Genomic DNA, 21,251 nt, shown 5'->3' on the forward strand with positions numbered 1-21,251 from the left:
TGAAATTTGTGTTATGTATTCTATAAATACTTCAAAATTTATTGTACTTATTTGAACTCTATCTTTGTATGTAAAATTTGTCATTCGGCTTAACGCTTTGGCATTAAAACTAAATGAATAAATAATCACTAATTTGGCGATTTTTCTTGCTGAATTTCCTTGCGAGTTATCCTCCTAATTATCCTGTTACGTGAATCTCATCTATGAATCTTCTCCTATGCTCACTTCATTTCTCGTATATTTATCGGTGTACATATATTAATATTATATATATTTCCTATTCTCTTAAGATTCATAACCCGATGAAAACAGGATAAAAAACGGACGAGTTTTAGGAAGAAAATTATTTTATGCTTTCTATTAATTAGCACCTAAGTTAATCGCGATCGTGTTGTCAGTATGCTAAATTTATTATTTGTATCCTTTGATTATTTATTTTATTTATCCTAAAAAATTAATAGTTTAATATATAAACAATAATGTTTCTCAGGTTAGAATAATATAAATGCTTCTTAATAAACACCTTCACGTACGCATTTTATACTTGTCTCACCAGTCATGAATGTCTGTCCCATCAGTCACAAATGTCTGTCCCACGAATCACAATAAAAAAAAATTTGGAAAAAGGTTGACCCTAAAGGCCATCCCTGCAACTTTCCGCTAAGTTTAGTTATTACGCGCGCGCAATTTTGCCGCTTTTGCGATGTTTTTGAGCTCTCCAAGCTCAAAAATAAGCTGTTTGATACTTTTGAGCTCTTCGAATCCAAAAATCTAATAAAAGTTTGATGAAAAACGATTTTTTTCATTTTCAAACTGCTATGCCTTTCAATTTAGTGAACCAATTTTCACGCGGTTTGTAGCAACTTATGCAGTTTTTTAAGTACTGTAAACAGTATGTTAACATAAATTGATCAGATGAGAAAGTTTAGAGTTTTTCTTAAAAAAATTCAATTTTTTCGATTTCTTTCGTTCACGATATCTACCGAACAAATGAACCGATTTTGACGCAGTTGGCAGTTGGTCGACGTCATTTTCAAAGGTTGAGAGCTGATTTTTTTTTAGAATCGATCGATAGAGCAGTTTAAAAGTTGTTTTAAGAAAACCACTTTTAAAAAAAATTTTTTTGCAGTTTTTTTTAGATTTTTTGGAATCAACCTGTCCGAATCGGTTCAAATTTTTAGGAAATTTAAGTTTGGGAGAACCTAATCGAATGCCACCAACCGCGTTTCGATCGGTCAAGCCGTTCAAAAGTTATGAGCGGTTCACATACTTTCACACACACACACACACACACACACACACACACACACACACACACACACACACACACACACACACACACACACACACACACACACACACACACACACCGTGATAACCTCGCAGAGGTAGTCAGGGAAGCTTCCTGTGACCTGCAAACGTCGAGATCTGATGTAAACTCGATTTTTGCAGAACGGGGTAAAAACAATAACTTCCCGTTTTTTGAAAATCTGAGAATTTTTGCGAGAAGTTAAAAATGTTTTTAATTGTTCCTACGCAAGTAATCAGTCCAATTCTTCATAATATTGGATGTTTGTGAGATAAATTTTATCTTGAGAGGAAAGTATTTTCTACAAGCTTAGTGGTCGAACTGAAATTCGACTTTAAGTATACCGAGGTAAGAGAGAAGGATTTTTTGATGTCCCACCAGTTACACTCAGTTAAACAACAATTACGGAAAAATTGAAAAGTAATCTAAGTTTTTGACAAAATGATGTTGTTAAGTAGTCATTCGTTTATATTGTGAGATACATTTCACTGTAGTACAAATATCAGTCACAATTGTAACTTATGATTGATAGAATTTCAGAGTCAAATGACCCACCAATCACTATGGGATGCCCCAGGAATAGCAGTCTTAAAAATAATAGAAAGATATTTTAAGACCAATTATTCGAGTCAAATGATCGTAGATACTCTCCTAGTACACTGTGATAACAGTTCATAGTTATCTGAATTATACAATCACAAGCAATATTTAAATATAGTTTTTTGAACATTTCTTTGTCTACTCGAATTATGTATTAGTTTAAGTAAGTAAATATTGTAAATAGTTACATAGACTACATTTTAAGCTCAATGAGCTTTAACTCCGAGGAAAATAATCGAACAGCAAAAACAAAAAATTAGGAAAACGGTTGACCCTGAAGGCCATCTCTGAAACTTCCCGCTACTTTCGTAATTAAGAGCTCGATATTGCACTTATAATGTTTTTAAGCTTTTCGAGCTCAAAAATCTAATTTTCGTGTAGTTTTGAGCTCTCCGACCTCAAAAGTTTGATAGGAGTTTAATAAATCACTATTTTTAAAATTTTTAAACTGCAATAACTTTTGAATGAATGAACCGATTTTCACGCAGTTAGCGGCATTCGACGCAGTTTTTCAAATTTTATGATATACTTTCAAACACAAATTAATTAAACCGGAAATTTCGGTGTAATCCGAAAAAAAACCTTTTTTGTCGATTTTTTTCGTCAACGATAACTCACGAACGAATCAACCGATATTGACCGTCTTGGTCTTGATCGACGTGGTTTTTTGATGTTAAGAACTGATTAGTTTTCGGAATCGATCAATCAAGCCGTTCAAAAGTTATTAAAAAAAACCACATTTGAAAAAATTTTTTTTCGTAGTTTTTTTGAGATTTCAGAAAATCTACCGGTCCGAATCGGTCGAAACCATATTTAAAATTTAAGTTCAGACAAGCCCTTTCGATTGGCGTCAATCGCAATAGAATCGGTCAAGCTGTTCAAAAGTTATGAGAGGTTTACATTCACACACACACACACACACACACACACACACACACACACACACACACACACACACACACACATTATAACGGGTTTTCCGACCTCGTGCGTTAGCGAGGACGAAGTCCGAAATAAATACAATTTGGCCTGCCTGCTGATTTCTTTGTTGGGCGCCAGGAGCTAGGCTCCACTCACGTCGTGTCCGGCTTACTCGAACCGGGACTCCTAGTGAGGGTGGCGGGTCAAAAGGTACGACCTAACAAAAAAAAAAAAAAAAAAAAAAGAAAAGAAAAAAAAAAGGGAACTAGGAAAACAACCTGGGGATTAATGATTCGCCGACTTATGTTTAATTCTAATTTATTAACAAAATGAATGATCGTCGGAATTAACAAAAAAAAATCACACGTTTTGAATTATTAATCAAACCTCCAACAACAAAATTTAACAACAAAAAATACTCGTATGCCGCAAGTAATTTAGTACGTCGTAATTAAATTTCTGCTAACAAAAAAAAAAAAAAAAAAAAAAAAAAAAAAATCAGCATCGACTTTAATTAAACAAATCCCAAAAAAAAATATACTCGTCGCACCTTAATCGTGATCAAATTAAATACAATTTTCATTCGTTGATAATAATTAATTAATTTCGACAATTTATTCGTCGCAAAATTGTTGAATTAATAATATGTAGTTGGATTAAATAAATTAATCGTCGCAAAGGTTTCAATAAATTTTAATTAATTACTTAATTAAAATTAAACATCAATTAATTAAATTAACAAGGCTTTAAATAAAAAAAATTACAGTATCCTTAAGACCTCGGACACCGTCGCAATGAATACAATTATCCAAAAAAAATAAGTCCGGAATTCCAACAAGGTCAACGTCAAATTATGCTAGTTAAGTTTATTTATTTTGTCAACACAAAATTCTCAACCGTCGCTTTGCCGCCCGACCGAAGCTCAATAATCGGGATTATAACACAAACTCTCAATAATGTAAATAATCAATACAACAATGAAATCGGTACCAGAAATACCTCGTGGGATAATCTTCAGAATAATTAACAAAGAATAAAACAAATGAAAAAATAAAAAGAAAATTTTTAACTTCAAGCCAAATAATCAAGTCACTCGTACTTGTGTCCGAGTAGGTGAATCCCACGAGATATCGTGAAGACGAGACCACTTACCCTGGTAGAAGGCGTCGGTCTCTCCAGGTAAATACAGCAGTCAAAATAAATCAACAATTAGATAGTCTCCTGGCTGGGTCGCACGGTTCCGTCGCCCTCGGCTCCCACGGCGAATTTTCCTCCGAGTAGATTTAACACGGCGTCTCAATAATTCCGTTGTCGCAATAATTAACAATAAATCAGAAAGATATGCACAGCAATTGACAAACTCCGTCGAAAAATAAACAAAATTCTCAATAATCAACAATAATCAGAATAATCAAAATTAATCAAAACTATCCAAAAAAAAATATGCACAGCAATTGGCAAAACTCCGTCACAATTACACAAATCGTAATAATCAAAAAAAATTAATTAACAGTAATCAAAATAATCAAAATTAGCGTCCGTCTATTGTCGAGGGAAAACGTGCAAGGGAGAGCATCGCGTGGTTGTAGTCCGCCTGGCTGCACTCCCCTCTCTTTTGGCCCTTGATTCTGTTGGCTCTCCGAAGATGGCTCTTCCTATCCCATTTTTCATTATCGACAGCTCATTGATATTTTTGGCTGGAGCATTGGCTCGCTCAGCCGGGAACTGACCATTCCGTCGTTTTATCCTCGGTCAACTTCCCGTCGTTGGTGATGCACCTGGTGTGATCCCACGTCGATGATGCTCGATGATGATCCTCTTCTCGGGTAAAGTGGTCGTCGTTTATCGTACCAAACAATGCTTTTTAACTTAAAACTAACTTATTATCTAAACTAAATAATTAACCGCAAGTTTAAGTATTTTTCGCGCGCTGTTGAGCTTCGATCGATCTTTCTTCCGCGCGAGGGCGACTCGGTCGCGGCGAATCCAACCAATGACCTTCCTAACTGGGAAAATATTCATTTCAAAATTAAAATATAAGGAAAATAAATAAAAACAACTTATTAACAGGTGTCGCTAAAAGCGGCCTGTTACAACACCTCCCCCCAGCCGTCGACCAGGAGCCCATGGTTTCGTCTAGGTACCTTTCGAACAGTACAACTACTTCCTATTACCAAGGGGACCCAAACTACCCAGCACCAACCACTTGACCTAAAATAAACCAGTCTAATGTCCAAAATGAACACATTTTATTAAATTTTACTCCGCTCTGCGGCACGTTCATTACTGGCGCCATCCGGCGTATTCAGTCAGCGCCATCGGCGCATGGCGATCGTCGAAACGACGATCAACAAGAACCAAGTAGCTCATCTACTTTAGTAATACAAAAAAAAACAAAAAGAAAAAAAAATAACTAGTAATAATAAAAAAAAATTGAAAGAAAAGGACAAAGAAGATTTAATAATCTGGTAAAGACGTCGTTGCCTTCATCAGCGTCATGTACTGACGTCGGGACGTCTCGAGGGAGCATGCTGGTACCATTGTAGTCTCATTCTGCGCGTCGTTGGGAGCGCTACAATGCGGCAGCTTTCAGCCCACATGGCCCGCGCCTCTCTCTCACACAGTTCGTCGATCATGCGATGGTTATCAGCACGCAGACGTGCCAATACACGCCGATCTAACTTGTCGATGTTCGCCATCTGAAATAACACACATACCCCACCAACAATTACATGCGTGAACAACAAAGCAACAAAAAAAAACATGGTGTGGGGATTTGAGCTTCGGTTACTCGTCGATCTCGTCCGCGTCGGGTACGCGTTCAACCAATCGCAACGCTTTGACGTGTTTTCGTCCCGCTGGGCGATTATTTTCACTTACCAACTCGTATACGACCGGTGAAACAACCTTGGAAACTATGTACGTCTCCTGCGAGTATTTCCGCGCCAATTTCGACGAAAAACGGTCCACTCCGCGTGACAGTGTGTGTTGTCGCACTCTCACGACATCTCCTACAGCGAATCGTTCATCTCGGTGATGACGATTATAATACCTAGCCTGTCGCTCGAAACTACGACCTAAATTATCCGCAACTAGGTCATGTAATTGCGTTAAACGTCCAATTCGGTCTAACCAAGCCGCAGTATCCGGACAGGGGATATCTGTCGCGCCTTCTATCACTTTTCGGTAATATTTCGGCGCACGCGGTTGCCACCCATAGTTTAACATCGCTGGGGACACGTGCAACGAACTATGCACAGCCGTGTTATACGCGTGTCTAAATTCATGGACGTGTTCGTCCCACGCTCGGTGATCTAACTCGACGAAAGAGATAATCATTGTCTTCAAAACGCGATTTACGCGTTCGACGGGATTCGCTTGCGTGTGATACGGCGGTGTACGAGTATGGTGAATTCCATACGCTTTTGCGACCTCATCTACTAATTTATTTACAAACTCCGTACCATTGTCCGTCAAGATTACTTCAGGACATCGGAAACGATGCACTATGAGATTATCAAACTCTCGTATTATCGTTGGCCCATCAGCCTTCTTGATTGGGCATAGTTCAATCCATTTTGTGAATAAATCTTGGAACACCACCATGTATTTGCACTTAGCATGACTCATTGGAAATTCCATGCAATCGACGGCCACCACGGTCCACGGTGTGTTCACAATACGTCGACACGTCAATCCAGCAGCTGGTTGCTGCGAAACCTTCGACGTCTGGCAGACCTCGCACTCAGCGATGTAACTTCGGACGTCTTTCTCTAATCCTGGCCAATAATAATCGACCTTGATTCGTGACTCAGTCTTCTCAATACCTAAATGCCCTGCGTCAGGTGGATCATGATTTTCTTGAATGATTCCCTGATGTGCTGCTTTCGGTGGAACTAGCTTCCATGCATCCAAATCTTCTACTACGCTCGATACCAAGGGATTAGGTAGATGTCGATATAAATGTTCTTCCTCGACACGCCAGCCCTTGTACTTTGTCGGAAAAGCTAATACCTCGCGTTTTCGTCGCGAATACCAGTCGTCGATTAATTCAGCCGCGGGTACTTCGTCAGCTTGTTCAGGCAATTCGTCAATAGCCATTACTTCGTCGCAATATTCCAACTCGTCAGGTTCAAACATTCGCGATAACGCATCAGGAACGTCGTTCAGTGAACCCTTTCGATACTCAATTGGGAATTGATACTCGGCTAATCGCATAGCCCATCGACTTAATCTTGGCGTCTTGCTCTTCAAATCACGCAACCATCGAAGGCTGCTGTGGTCAGAAATAACCTTGAACCGATATCCTTCAAGATATCGTCTGAAATGTTCACACGCCCACAGAACCGCGAGGCATTCGCGCTCGGTCGCTGAATAATTTCGCTCGGCTTTATTCATTACGCGACTCGCGTATGCTACAACTCGCTCGCCTTCTTCATGTTCTTGGGTCAGAACGGCGCCAAGTCCAGTGGCGCTCGCATCCGTCTGTAATACGAACGTCTTTGAATAGTCAGGGCACGCCAACACGGGTGCCGTTGCCAAGGCCAGTTTCAACGCCTCAAATGCCGTCTCTTGTTCCTCGGTCCAGGTCCATCTGACCTTTTTACTGGTTAACCGCGTCAGTGGCTCGGCAATAGTCGCAAAATCGGGGATAAAACGTCGATACCATGAGGCCATTCCAAGAAAACGTCTCATTTTCTTTAACGTCGTTGGCCTCGGAAACTCGAGCATCGGTTTTATACACTCTTGGTCTACCAATAGACCCTTCTCGTTCACGCGATATCCTAGATAACGAACCTCATTCGTGCAGAATTCGCATTTATCGGCATTAATCTTCAAATTCGCGGCTTTTAGACCATCGAATACTTCGTCAAGCACCTCCAAGTGCTCCTCGAACGTCTCGGTGACAATAATCAGGTCGTCGAGGTAACCAAATACTTTCATACCACGTCGTTGTCCTAACATTTTGTCAATTAGACGTTGGAAATGCGGCGGTGCTCCAGCAAGACCAAACGGCATGCCTACATACTGGAACATTCCTCTTCCAGGTACACAAAACGCTGTATATTCTCGACTCGTCGGGTCGAGTTTTACCTGGTGATACGCATGTTTCAGGTCTATTTTCGAAATAAACTTCGCACCACTCAACTGGTCCAAAATCCAAGTCATCAGCGGCAATGGATACGCACATGGCTTCGATATGGCGTTTAATCGTCGGAAATCGAGGCACATTCGATACTCGCCTGTCGATTTCTTGACCATGATGACTGGATTACACCAAGCGCTCGTCGAAGGCTCAATAATGCCTGCCGCAAGTAGGTCGTCTACTTGTCGGCACATTTCTGCCTCAATAATCGGGGAAGTTGGATAATTCCGCTGTCGAATCGGTTCATGACCCTGTACGTCGATTTCATGAGTCATAAGATTCGTAAACGTCGTTTCTCCGGTATAATTTACGTCAGGTAGACGTCGTGTCAGCAATTCGTCCAATGCTGACTGCTGCTCTGGGGTTATTTCGACTATAGCTGCTATTTCCTCCTCGTTGAGGTACTCTTTCGCGTTCCAATCATAAATGTCGCCTTCGCGTCGTGTCCACCATCGATTCGAACCCCCGTCATAGCAGATTCCAAACGCAATTATCGCATCCATACCTAGTATCATCTCGTACTTCAACTTCGGGATGACGCGAACCTCGATTGGCATTATCTCGTCGTTGATTGCCAAAGGTAGCGTAATCAGCGACTGAACTGACATCATCGAACCGTCAGCCACTGCTGCTGAATTTCGGGGTGCTGGCCTCACTCGAGCACCACACCCATATATCCAATTCAACTCGTCGACTTCTCTGACGCATGTCATCGTTGAACCGGTATCTAATAAGGCCTTCATCTCTCGTTCGCCTACTCTAACCTCGATAAAGGGTCTTACATCGTCGCCATCTGCTTGCATGGGACAAACTTCGTCGGCTACTTCGCGAAAAATCTGTTTACGCTCCTCAATCGGTAAACAAATCCACTGGTGGATCGGCCAATCAGCTTTCTGATGTTCGCGTGAGCAGTAATACACCCCTTTGCATTGCAAACATCGCCATAATTTGCCTTCTACCCCGCACACGCCACAATTAGGACGTTGTCGCAAAAGGTCTTCATTCGTTATCGTCGGTGTTTTCACATCATATCCAGGTAAAGAACCAGCTTCCAAGGACTGGTTCACGGGCCCGCAAGGCTCGATGTCAATGTCAAATATATCAGGCAGCGACTCGTCTGGCGTGCTGACTTCGACACCAATCATCGGCCCATGTTCATCGCGGGAAATCAGTTCTGGACCCGCCCTGACTGATTCCCAGCCTCGTTTTCCGGCCGATAATACTCGAAAAACATCATACAGCAAGTACATCCAGGCGTTGGCTCTGTTCGAGTTCCACAGCCGAAGCAGAACTTCTCACGTCGGGGCTCTGGACATTCACGCCAGCCGTGGTTCGTCGAGGAGCAGTTAAAGCATTTACCCCAAAGATCACGACGCACTCGGCCCTTGGAACTACTTTGCCTTGGGCTTGATCGACCGTTCGATGAGCCCTGGTGGCCTCTCTGGGCTCCATTTCGGTTTGGAGACCCAAACGCCGATCCGCGGTTCACGCTCGTCGACGATTGTGAATTCATCGCCGCAACTTGATCCTTCGATTGATCAGCTCTGTTCGACTTGTTCGATTTATTTGATTTCGTCCGCTCGGCCTTCACTTCCTGGGAAGGACTCGAGACAGCCGCGACCTGTCCTCCAGTACGTCTCTTCTGTTCGTACTTCTCCGGTTGATACGCGTACTCTGGAACGACGCTTTGATCCATGGGCACCGGTTCTCGTCGCTGGATCCGCTGGCGGGGAATATCAACCGCCCTCACGTGCTCATATAACTCGTCAAAACTCGCAAAGTCGTGACGTTCGAATTTCTGGTGGTATTCTGGACGTAAGCCATTATAAGCGAAGTCCAATTGGTCTTTCACAGGCAATGGATCGTCTACTCTTGACCACAACGCGATCACCGAATCCAAGAAGTCGAGTCCCATCTCCAATTTACCCTGTGTACGCGTAATGGCCTCCCATCTAATTCTACATTCGACCGACGGTTCCCCAAAACGTCGACGTAGCTCGGATCTGAACTGGGAATACGATGAAACACGACGTCTCATGTGTGACCACCAAGTTTTGGCCACATCTGACAATAATAACGGCAGTATTGCCAGCGCATCCGCATCCGTCATACCACATGTACTCAAGCATTCATCCAAACGGTTCAAAAACGATTCTACTCGCGCGCTACCTAGCCCTGAGAACTTCAAGTTCCATTTCGATACACGCTCATACATCGCTGGCTGGTAGTGCGGTCCAGCACCCATTCCGGACAGCGTAACATCGTCATATTGCGCTTTTTGATGTGAATTCGCACCTAACGGCGTCAATCCTGGTGCAAATGTCACATGGTGTGGCGGCAAGTACGTCGAGTTCGCTCTCGGCTGCAAAAGTCCATCATTAGGGCTTGTTCGTCGCCTTGGGCTTGGAATAGGGCGTTCCCGCGGAGCCGACGTCATTCTCGGACGCTGCTGGTCCATCCTGTTATGCGTCGAATACATGGCATGTCCATTCACGTCCACATGTAAAGCTCCTGGGGCCACAGTTGCACACGTAGTTGTCGTATTGCTTGAGGTCGTGGCAGTAATCATTGTCGACCGCGGTATAATATCATGCGTCGAGCGTGACGTCGTCCTCGGTTGACGTTGTTGCTCTCGCACATACGCATCTAGGACTCGTCTATCTGGTATAGCCTGGTCCTCATGAGTCCAGACGGTATCTGGGTACCTGCGTAGCCGTAAACAGCGATATAATCGGTCGCGAATCGTCTGGTCGCTACCTATCGGGTTTGCGTTCATCGTCACGAGGATTTCCTTGACCTGTAATGATGACGCGTCCGCAATCCAGTCATATTGCTCGCTGGTACTGCTTGAGCCGCTCACCGACGCGTCTCTTTCTTCAATCGCGGCCAATTCGCTCTGTATTACGTTCTCGCGAGCCGCTAGGACCGTGATCTGCTCGGCCAAGTCTCGCTGTGCCGCTTCTAACCGCGCCCGTTCCGCGCTAATCTCCTCCCGACGCGTCAAATACCATTCATAGTCCTCATTTGTATCGATAATGTTCGAAGGTGCTGGAATATATCGCCGGGATGACGTATTAACGCCACCACTCGTCGTCAGTGGGACATTCTGGGCCGAGGTGTACCCCGGGCTACTACTCGGCACTGTGGTAACTCTCGAAGCGTTTTCCTGACTAGTGACAGGAACTCCGCCAGAAGCCGATATCCTGTTCTCAAGATTCGTCGTTCTGTTCGTGCTATCTCCTGGATTATCCAGCTGGGAGTTGCTATCGCCGAGCTGATCCCACGTGATGACGGGATCCCCCCCCACATCGTCATTTCGGGATGTTTCTGCGTTCTGATTATTCATTTCCGACATTTACTACCCTAGTTCGCTAGTTTAATTAAAACGCGTCGCAATTTGCCCTTTGTGGGCCCCACGTTGGGCGCCAAATTATATAACGGGTTTTCCGACCTCGTGCGTTAGCGAGGACGAAGTCCGAAATAAATACAATTTGGCCTGCCTGCTGATTTCTTTGTTGGGCGCCAGGAGCTAGGCTCCACTCACGTCGTGTCCGGCTTACTCGAACCGGGACTCCTAGTGAGGGTGGCGGGTCAAAAGGTACGACCTAACAAAAAAAAAAAAAAAAAAAAAGAAAAAAAAAAAAGGGAACTAGGAAAACAACCTGGGGATTAATGATTCGCCGACTTATGTTTAATTCTAATTTATTAACAAAATGAATGATCGTCGGAATTAACAAAAAAAAATCACACGTTTTGAATTATTAATCAAACCTCCAACAACAAAATTTAACAACAAAAAATACTCGTATGCCGCAAGTAATTTAGTACGTCGTAATTAAATTTCTGCTAACAAAAAAAAAAAAAAAAAAAAAAAAACCAAAATCAGCATCGACTTTAATTAAACAAATCCCAAAAAAAAATATACTCGTCGCACCTTAATCGTGATCAAATTAAATACAATTTTCATTCGTTGATAATAATTAATTAATTTCGACAATTTATTCGTCGCAAAATTGTTGAATTAATAATATGTAGTTGGATTAAATAAATTAATCGTCGCAAAGGTTTCAATAAATTTTAATTAATTACTTAATTAAAATTAAACATCAATTAATTAAATTAACAAGGCTTTAAATAAAAAAAATTACAGTATCCTTAAGACCTCGGACACCGTCGCAATGAATACAATTATCCAAAAAAAATAAGTCCGGAATTCCAACAAGGTCAACGTCAAATTATGCTAGTTAAGTTTATTTATTTTGTCAACACAAAATTCTCAACCGTCGCTTTGCCGCCCGACCGAAGCTCAATAATCGGGATTATAACACAAACTCTCAATAATGTAAATAATCAATACAACAATGAAATCGGTACCAGAAATACCTCGTGGGATAATCTTCAGAATAATTAACAAAGAATAAAACAAATGAAAAAATAAAAAAGAAAATTTTTAACTTCAAGCCAAATAATCAAGTCACTCGTACTTGTGTCCGAGTAGGTGAATCCCACGAGATATCGTGAAGACGAGACCACTTACCCTGGTAGAAGGCGTCGGTCTCTCCAGGTAAATACAGCAGTCAAAATAAATCAACAATTAGATAGTCTCCTGGCTGGGTCGCACGGTTCCGTCGCCCTCGGCTCCCACGGCGAATTTTCCTCCGAGTAGATTTAACACGGCGTCTCAATAATTCCGTTGTCGCAATAATTAACAATAAATCAGAAAGATATGCACAGCAATTGACAAACTCCGTCGAAAAATAAACAAAATTCTCAATAATCAACAATAATCAGAATAATCAAAATTAATCAAAACTATCCAAAAAAAAATATGCACAGCAATTGGCAAAACTCCGTCACAATTAAACAAATCGTAATAATCAAAAAAAATTAATTAACAGTAATCAAAATAATCAAAATTAGCGTCCGTCTATTGTCGAGGGAAAACGTGCAAGGGAGAGCATCGCGTGGTTGTAGTCCGCCTGGCTGCACTCCCCTCTCTTTTAGCCCTTGATTCTGTTGGCTCTCCGAAGATGGCTCTTCCTATCCCATTTTTCATTATCGACAGATCATTGATATTTTTGGCTGGAGCATTGGCTCGCTCAGGCGGGAACTGACCATTCCGTCGTTTTATCCTCGGTCAACTTCCCGTCGTTGGTGATGCACCTGGTGTGATCCCACGTCGATGATGCTCGATGATGATCCTCTTCTCGGGTAAAGTGGTCGTCGTTTATCGTACCAAACAATGCTTTTTAACTTAAAACTAACTTATTATCTAAACTAAATAATTAACCGCAAGTTTAAGTATTTTTCGCGCGCTGTTGAGCTTCGATCGATCTTTCTTCCGCGCGAGGGCGACTCGGTCGCGGCGAATCCAACCAATGACCTTCCTAACTGGGAAAATATTCATTTCAAAATTAAAATATAAGGAAAATAAATAAAAACAACTTATTAACAGGTGTCGCTAAAAGCGGCCTGTTACAATATATATATATATATATATATATATATATATATATATATATATATATATATATATATATATATATATATATATATATATATATATATATATATATAGACACACACACAGACACACACACACGTTTACACATGCATACAGGCATAGTGAAAACATCGCGGGGGTAGTCAGGGAAGCTTCCTGTGACCTTCAAACGTCGAGATCTGACGAAAACTCGATATTTGCAGAACGAGGTTAAAAGCAATCACTTCCCGATTTTTGAAAATCTGAGATTTTTAACAGGAAGTTAAAAAAGCAAATTGTAGCTTCAAGTGTCCAGCATTTAGATATGACTATGAACATTTTTATCATGTTTGGGTCTAAAGTGATCTTCAGAAAACTACTAAAAAAGTATTTCCGAAGAAAACTACCAAAAAAGTATTTTCCAAATTTCTCCTCAACTAAAAAAAGGTCTACGGTAATAAAACGAAATTGTTTCATTGTTCCTTCAAAAGCACTTTTAGAAAAGTTAATACACTTTAGTTTGACGTAATCAAAAAGCCTGTACGATGGTTTGCCGCGGAGTAATGTCAATCAAAGCAAAACAGTTCTTTTAGACTTTGATATTCAATAACTTTAAAAATATGATGGTATAGGAAATCAAAGGAAGCTTTTAAAACTGCACAATATTCTTTAAAATACTGTGAATGGCTTTCAACGAAACAAAATTTTTTAGTTGAAAACTTTGACTAAAAAAAAGACAAAAATTCACATACACGGAGAGAATCTTATCGTACATAATATTATCGATGTATCATAAAAAGCTCTAAGACACTTCAATAGTAATGAATACTACCTTTTATCATTATAAATACGACATGAATTATTAAAGTTTTCTCCAATATATTAATTTTTATCATCTGTTATATTACCCCGATGAAGAAAGTTGTTGTTTAATCATATATAATCATGCAGAATGACCTATATATAATTGGATCCAAAATTATATATATATATATAATAACTAGTTCCACAGATCAGATAACTATATATAATCATATATAATTATATATAACAATATTCAATTATGTATGATTACTTCTAATAAATTATTTTCCTAAATTTTATAAATATAGTGCTTGATAGAGTCATACGCCATTCTCTGTAATGAAGAAAAATAAAAAAAAAATGATTACATATAATTTTACGACTGTACCACCGGCAGTCACCCATCCACCTATTAACCATGCTCAATGATGCTTAACTTTAGTGATCTCTGTGTGCCTTGAAGTTCTCGACTGCTGTGCTACTATTTTTTGTGACAATAATTCTATGAAGTTCTTAACGTATCAGCTTATCATAAATAAGATATAAAAATTGATTGTATAATATATTTTGATAGTCCTCATTTGTTCATTTTACCGAATCTTATTATTACATCACATTTACTTAAACAATAGAGTAAATAATGATTTTACTGTTAAGTAGTAGCAGAGCAGACCAAAACATCCCATAGGAAATGTAACAATTTTTTTATTTCAGAATTATTTAAGCGTTATGGTAAACACCATTTTGCACTTTTTGTGGTTGCCAGAAAAAAATTTTTTGTTTTTTTTTTTTTTTTTTTTAAAGGAAAAATTTTGATAAAATCTGACTATGCAAGTCTGATCAGATCTGATTATATATAGAATTATGTATAGAGTTATATCTGTCAAGTTGCTACGGCCTCGCGTAACTCGTGCATACCTTTCTGTTATTATTATTATCTCCTACAAAGAAAATATACTAGGAGGTTTGCATCATTCCTCTCTCTAGGACCTTAAGTTATATCGTAGCTTCCAAATTCGCATCAATTCGATACACCTTTTCTACGATAAATGATCATACGTCAGTAAAGTAATCTGCCTCCTCAGTCAAGATGTCAATAACACTCAAATATATCGGGTGTTAATAGTCATAGCCATGGGGGATCGGAAAGTTAGCATCAGTAAGAAGCGGCACGTGTACTCCTCACTCTAGATAAGGATCTTCTAGTCAGCCATTGAACGAGACTATAAAATTTAAGGACGTGAATTTCCGATTAAAAAATTAACATACGAGCTTCTAGCGACTTGTAACGTAAAACCCATCTAAATAGCACAGAGAGTGTAAAATTCGAACACTCGACCGTCCAAGGTAAAATCTGAGCATGGGCGTTCCGAAGCTCGTAACCCGAAACCCGTTTGAATAGCATTGAGAGTGTAAAATCTGGGCATATGGGCGTTCCGCAACTCGTAACGAAAAATATATTCGGTTAGCATAGAGAGTTTAAAAATTAAGCACATGAACGTCCGATGTAAAACTTGAGCATGCGGAATTCAGAAGCTCATAACCCAAAATCCATTCGAATAACATTAAGACTGTAAAAAATTAAGCATGCACGGATCCCTAGAATTACATACCGAATGAGGCCAAATATCGACTACAAATGATCGACAGTACGTATAAAAACCCTAGTTCAGATAATAGAAGCAGCAGTAGGAATATTAGCATCGCGAAGGTTAGTCCAGCCAATAGAAGTAGCAGTAGGAGTATTAGCATTGCGAAGGCTAGTTCAGACACTAAAAGTAGCAGTAGAAATCTTAGCATCTCAAAGGTTAGTTCGTTGATAAAAAAATATTAAACGTTATTATTCTCGCTGTTCAAAGAAATAGGTAAGTTTCAATCTGTTCTTTCGTTGAACATATATTTATCAGACTACTTAAAAAGACATAAGCCCCGAAGCAAGGGGACACGTGTAAGATTCGGCATCTTGACGTCCCAAGAGAATAACAAACCTCTTGGTACTCTAGTTATCAAACTATAAAATTTTATATTATATTCAACATCCACGTCGTTAAATGAAACACTAAATTCCCGAGTTAATTGCCTATCGCGTCTAGATTCAGCCTATTTACGGGATCACTCACACACGGTTGCAACGAAAAGAGCTAGAAGAGCGGAGCCAAAACTATCAGGGGGGGTCAAGGGGATAACTAAGGTTATAAAACATATCGAACCCCGGTGATCACTCCTTAGTCGCAAGAATTATCTGCTACAATTGTAACCTTTTCCCCATATGTTTATTCCAAATCATTCTTTTTTCAAAAGTTAAGTGATCTAATTTAATAATCAACCAGTGAATTAATTACCGGTGTAAATCCAAGTAGTGATATCGATTAAATAAACTCCAAATCAAAGTTATTAGTGTCTAAATTCTGTAAAACAAACCCTCAATTATCCCTTAGTTAAGATAATTCTAACCACACATTATAACAGAAATTCATCTCAACAAGGCGGTTGTTTGTTTCTCTTCAACTTCAATTCTACAGTCAACAAGTATATTATTATTATTATGAGTTTTACTTGTATACCATTCCTGGCTTTTACAAGGCTGATTGTCTCCACATATAGTCTTTTTTCTAAACTCTCTATTATCAACGTATGCTCTCCGCTTTTATATTATCAACAAAATCTTTCAACTCTTATTATCAATATATTCTCCATTTTTATTATCAACATATTTACTACATTCAACGTCGTTTTCTTCATAATTACATATTATCAATATATTCTCCACTTTTATTATCAACATATCTGCTCTCACTTTCAAATTCCTGCACATATCTTTCATTATTCTCCATGCGGCTGTGGACCGACTTGTGCTTTCTGTACTGCATTTACCCTATTCCTCACCCTGTTCGATCGGTTGTTGGAATAGTGGCGATGAGGAAACCACAGAGAAAACCCATGCCAGTACAGTTCGGCTACCGGAGCGACCCCCGACGGTTGGTGTTGGAACTATTCTAACAACCGTCGGGGCTCGAACCCTCGCCTCACAACATGATGTGCGACCGAACTAACGGGACAATGACTTAGTCCGCTCGGTCATCATGTCGCTTCAGTCAACAGGTATATTTATTTCTATATCTTTTTTTTTTAGTGTGCTTACCACACCTGATGTCGCTCATTCATGCCTAACCTAACTGAAGTAATGACCCAGTTTTTAATCGCTTACGCAGTACGTAGCTTCGTGTAACCCTGACATACGATTACTCACAGGCGCGGTTCTTGCCTTCCGAGACTTATAATCTTGAGTGATTAGTCTCATATTTAAGGAACTGTTACAATTGTTACGAACTAACATTAGGACGTAACATATCAATAATTTTTGGTATCAGAAGTGGTATTTGTTTAAAAAATGCCCCGGTAATCTAGTATGTCAGGTAATAAACGTCGAACGCGGAGCACAATTGATCGAAATTCAGCACCCGTTATCAATTTGTACAAGGTTACTCCGCCAAAGTTAAACCCCGAGAAACGTAGAGCCCTTCATGACTATCTTGCATCGGGAACGGTTACCAGCCCTGACGAGTTAGAATAATTACAAACCCTTAATAAAGTCGAGATGGCCGCGAATAAACGAAGTCAACCGAAAAACAGAAATAACCCAGAACAACTTAACAGACCGATAGACGAAAGAAGTAACCAAAACGAACTGGAAGCCGAAAGACTGCAGCAAAAACAAGAGGCCGAAAGATTGCGTCAGTCACAACTTCAGCAGCAGCGAGAAGCCAAGAAACTGCGTCAACAGTTTCAACGACAAACTGAGGAATTTTTTCTTCAACGAGAAGAACTTGTACGACAAGCAACACTACTACAACAGCGACCAACAACAATAAATGTGGTAGGAGAAGCATTCCTACCAATAAATGGTAGGAGAAGCAAACCCACAAAATCAGATAGGAAATGGTAGTAATAATAATAATAATAATAATAATAATAATAATAATAATAATAATAATAATCTCCGACACACGAGATGTCGGAATGTCTTTTGGGTTGGACAAGTGTGCGGTCGTACATCTGGCGAGGGGTAAGTGCTCTGATACTGGTGATGATGTCGAGTTAGTAGATGGGAGTGTCTTAAGACAATTAAACGCCGGGGAGTTGTATAGATATCTAGGAATGGAAGAGCACCGCATGCATGCGGTCTCTGAAGTCCGAACAACTCTCCAGAGCGAGTGTGTTAGGAGACTCCGGAAAATTTGGTCCTCCGAACTTTCCGGCAAAAACAAAGTCTCAGCTACTAACATGCTCGCTGTCCCAGTCTTACTATACTCTTTCGGTGTCCTGAAATGGACCCGAAAGGATTTACGAGATCTCGACATCAAAACCCGTAAGATCATTAATATGAATCGGAGCATGTACCCCAATTCATCAGTCACCAGATTATACCTCTCCCGGTCCATCGGTGGGAGAGGTTTGCAGAGTTTGGAGCGGCTTCACGACCGTTTGGTCCTGGGTTTAACACACGAAGTTGTCAATTTCACTGCAGACGAGGATGACTTTCTTATGCAAATTGTACATAAACATGAAAATGCGCATAAGGGGTCATTCTTGTATAAGGCAGCAATATATGCGGCAAGAACCCTTGGTCTTGGAGAAATAAACGCTCTTATGGAACTCCGAAAGGAGGAATTTAAGAGCGTCATCAGGAACGCCGAGGAAAAACTACTCCTTGGCGAACTGATGGACAAGTCCATGCACAGCGTGTTCTTTAAACACGTGCGTGATCATGGCTTGTCCATCCAGCTGACGTTTTCCTTCTTAAAGTCAGCGGCCCTGATGTCCGAGACTGAAGGGTTCATATTTGCCTGCCAAGATGGTGTCATTAACACTCTTGAGTACCGTAGCAAGGTGCTCCAAGTGCAGCTTCCGGACACGTCATGTAGGAGGTGTAGACAACATCCGGAGACGCTTATGCACCTTTTGTCGGCATGTCCAGTACTGGCGAGAGGTGCATATATCCAGCGTCACAATGCTGCCCTGAGAGTACTGTACTACTATCTTCGTCATTGCTACGGTATTGACGTGACACCAGTGCTGCCTTATTTGCCAGGAGATATTCCCCAGGTTGTTGAGAATGACAGTTGCAAAATATATTGGAACATGCCATTTGCAACAACCCGGCGGATAGATCACAACAAACCTGATATTGTGCTCTTCGACAAGGCCACTCGTGACATTTATGTCATTGAGTTCTCGGCCCCGGCTGAATACAACATCTCAGCCAAAGAAGAGCACAAAAGACAAATATATCAGGATCTCCTGTTTGAAATTGGCAAACTTTACCCAGGTTACCGTGTCAAACTTGTCGTCCTGATTGTTGGCGTCCTAGGAGGGATGAAACAGTCTTTTGTATCCTCACTTGCCAAAGTTCCAGCTTGCTCATCAAAAGCTGAGTTCTTGGCAGTTAGGATGCAGAAGGCTGTTTTACTTGGTTCTCTCCGTCTCTTAAGGGAAATGACTTTGGCCTGCTGTGATCACTAACCGCCTTGTTGTGCGGAGTGGTCCAGCAGTAACGGATGGAGCTCAGGCTGGGCCCTCGGAGAATCGGACTCCGGGGATAACCCCCCTGAGCATTCAATAGCAAAGTAATAATAATAATAATAATAATAATTATTTATTTATTTATTTATTTATCACTTCACTTCTGGTAATGATTCTATAGAGATGGTACACACCTGTTCATAGAACTAGAAGGAATACATATTTAAACATAATTACAGTTTATTAAATATAATAAATTATTTAAGTACAACACAGGAATCCGAGGGACAGCAACGCCCTGTATGACAAATGATTTCGGAAGAAGTAGATCAGGAAATGCTGCCAAACGAGTACGAGTGTCAGTTGTAAATTTAAAACGCGACAGTGAGAATCTTACTATTGGTTTTGCATACAGGGAACTAAGGGATTTCACAATGTTAATGGTTGATATAGGATGTGAATTAAATTCACTGAAAATAAATATGATAACTTCAAATACATAGATCGAAGCGAAATTCTTAAATTAACTGGAATAACAGCGGAAAGTGTTTTTACTATAGGACAAATCGAGACTGAAACTTTCAGAATCCCAATTATTTTCCATTTAGTTCCTAATGAATTTCCGATTAAAAGAGATGGCATTTTAGGTTCAAAATTTTTACAGGATAATTTCGCGGATGTTTGCTATTCACAAAAATGCTTAAAAGTAAAAGATAAATTTATCAAATTTAAAGAGGAAGAAACAATTTTTGTCCCTTCACGTTCCAGAATTAACAACTGGATATGTTAAACAGTTGAAATTTGATGAGGGAATTTATGTGAGTAAAGAACTGGTCACAAACCGGAATGTCAATGCTTATACGTTTATTATCAATACGACTTAAAAGTAGGTAGAAGTAGTTGTACGGGTGGTTATGTTAGAACCGTGTAGAGGATTAAATGATGATAAAATAAATTTTTGGGGTCAAATTGAAAACCCCGTCAGTTTTTGTAATAGCCAGAGAGCCGATAATGATTCTTGTGCTGACCGAAGTGCCGATGATGATAAATCTAGTTATGTAAGGAATAATTTTAAAAAACGTGTCTGTCTAGTGGATAATAGTGTAGCCTTAGTCTCTGGTATGGGTATAGGTCCGGGTATCTCAGATAAAAATAAAACATCGGATAATTGTTGTCCTTTTAATCAAACTCCGTCTCGTAAAAATAAGGAACCAGAAGAAGATGGTGCACTTGACCTTAATGAATTACGAGTGAGTAGTGAACAAAATAGTAATGCATTAATTAAGAAACTAATTGTTAAGGAAAACGAATAAATTAATAGCCGGAAATTAATAAAAAATGGAAAGAAAATTTTTGTAAATACGATTGAAAAAGATTTGATAAAGTATAAGGAATCAATGAATCATGGGAGTTCTGAAAATGTAATTGAAAATAATGGTAAATTAATTAATGAATTGAAATTAATT

The 21,251-nt window shown here is 40.0% G+C and overlaps 1 protein-coding gene and 1 long non-coding RNA gene across 4 annotated transcripts in view; one reads left to right on the forward strand and one right to left on the reverse strand.

Annotated features, from left to right (window-relative positions):
* LOC141529515 (patj homolog) overlaps positions 1 to 21,251 on the reverse strand; it is a 769,735-nt gene that overhangs the window by 475,881 nt on the left and 272,603 nt on the right. The gene's annotated exons all lie outside the window — the stretch shown is intronic.
* Positions 1 to 21,251, forward strand: part of LOC141529552 (uncharacterized) — a 137,484-nt gene that overhangs the window by 42,628 nt on the left and 73,605 nt on the right. The gene's annotated exons all lie outside the window — the stretch shown is intronic.

The sequence above is a fragment of the Cotesia typhae genome, unplaced genomic scaffold (genome assembly GCF_013202065.1).
Source record: "Cotesia typhae breed Kobodo isofemale line unplaced genomic scaffold, CoteBio_Ctyphae contig_48, whole genome shotgun sequence".
In the NCBI taxonomy this organism is placed as follows: domain Eukaryota; kingdom Metazoa; phylum Arthropoda; class Insecta; order Hymenoptera; family Braconidae; genus Cotesia; species Cotesia typhae.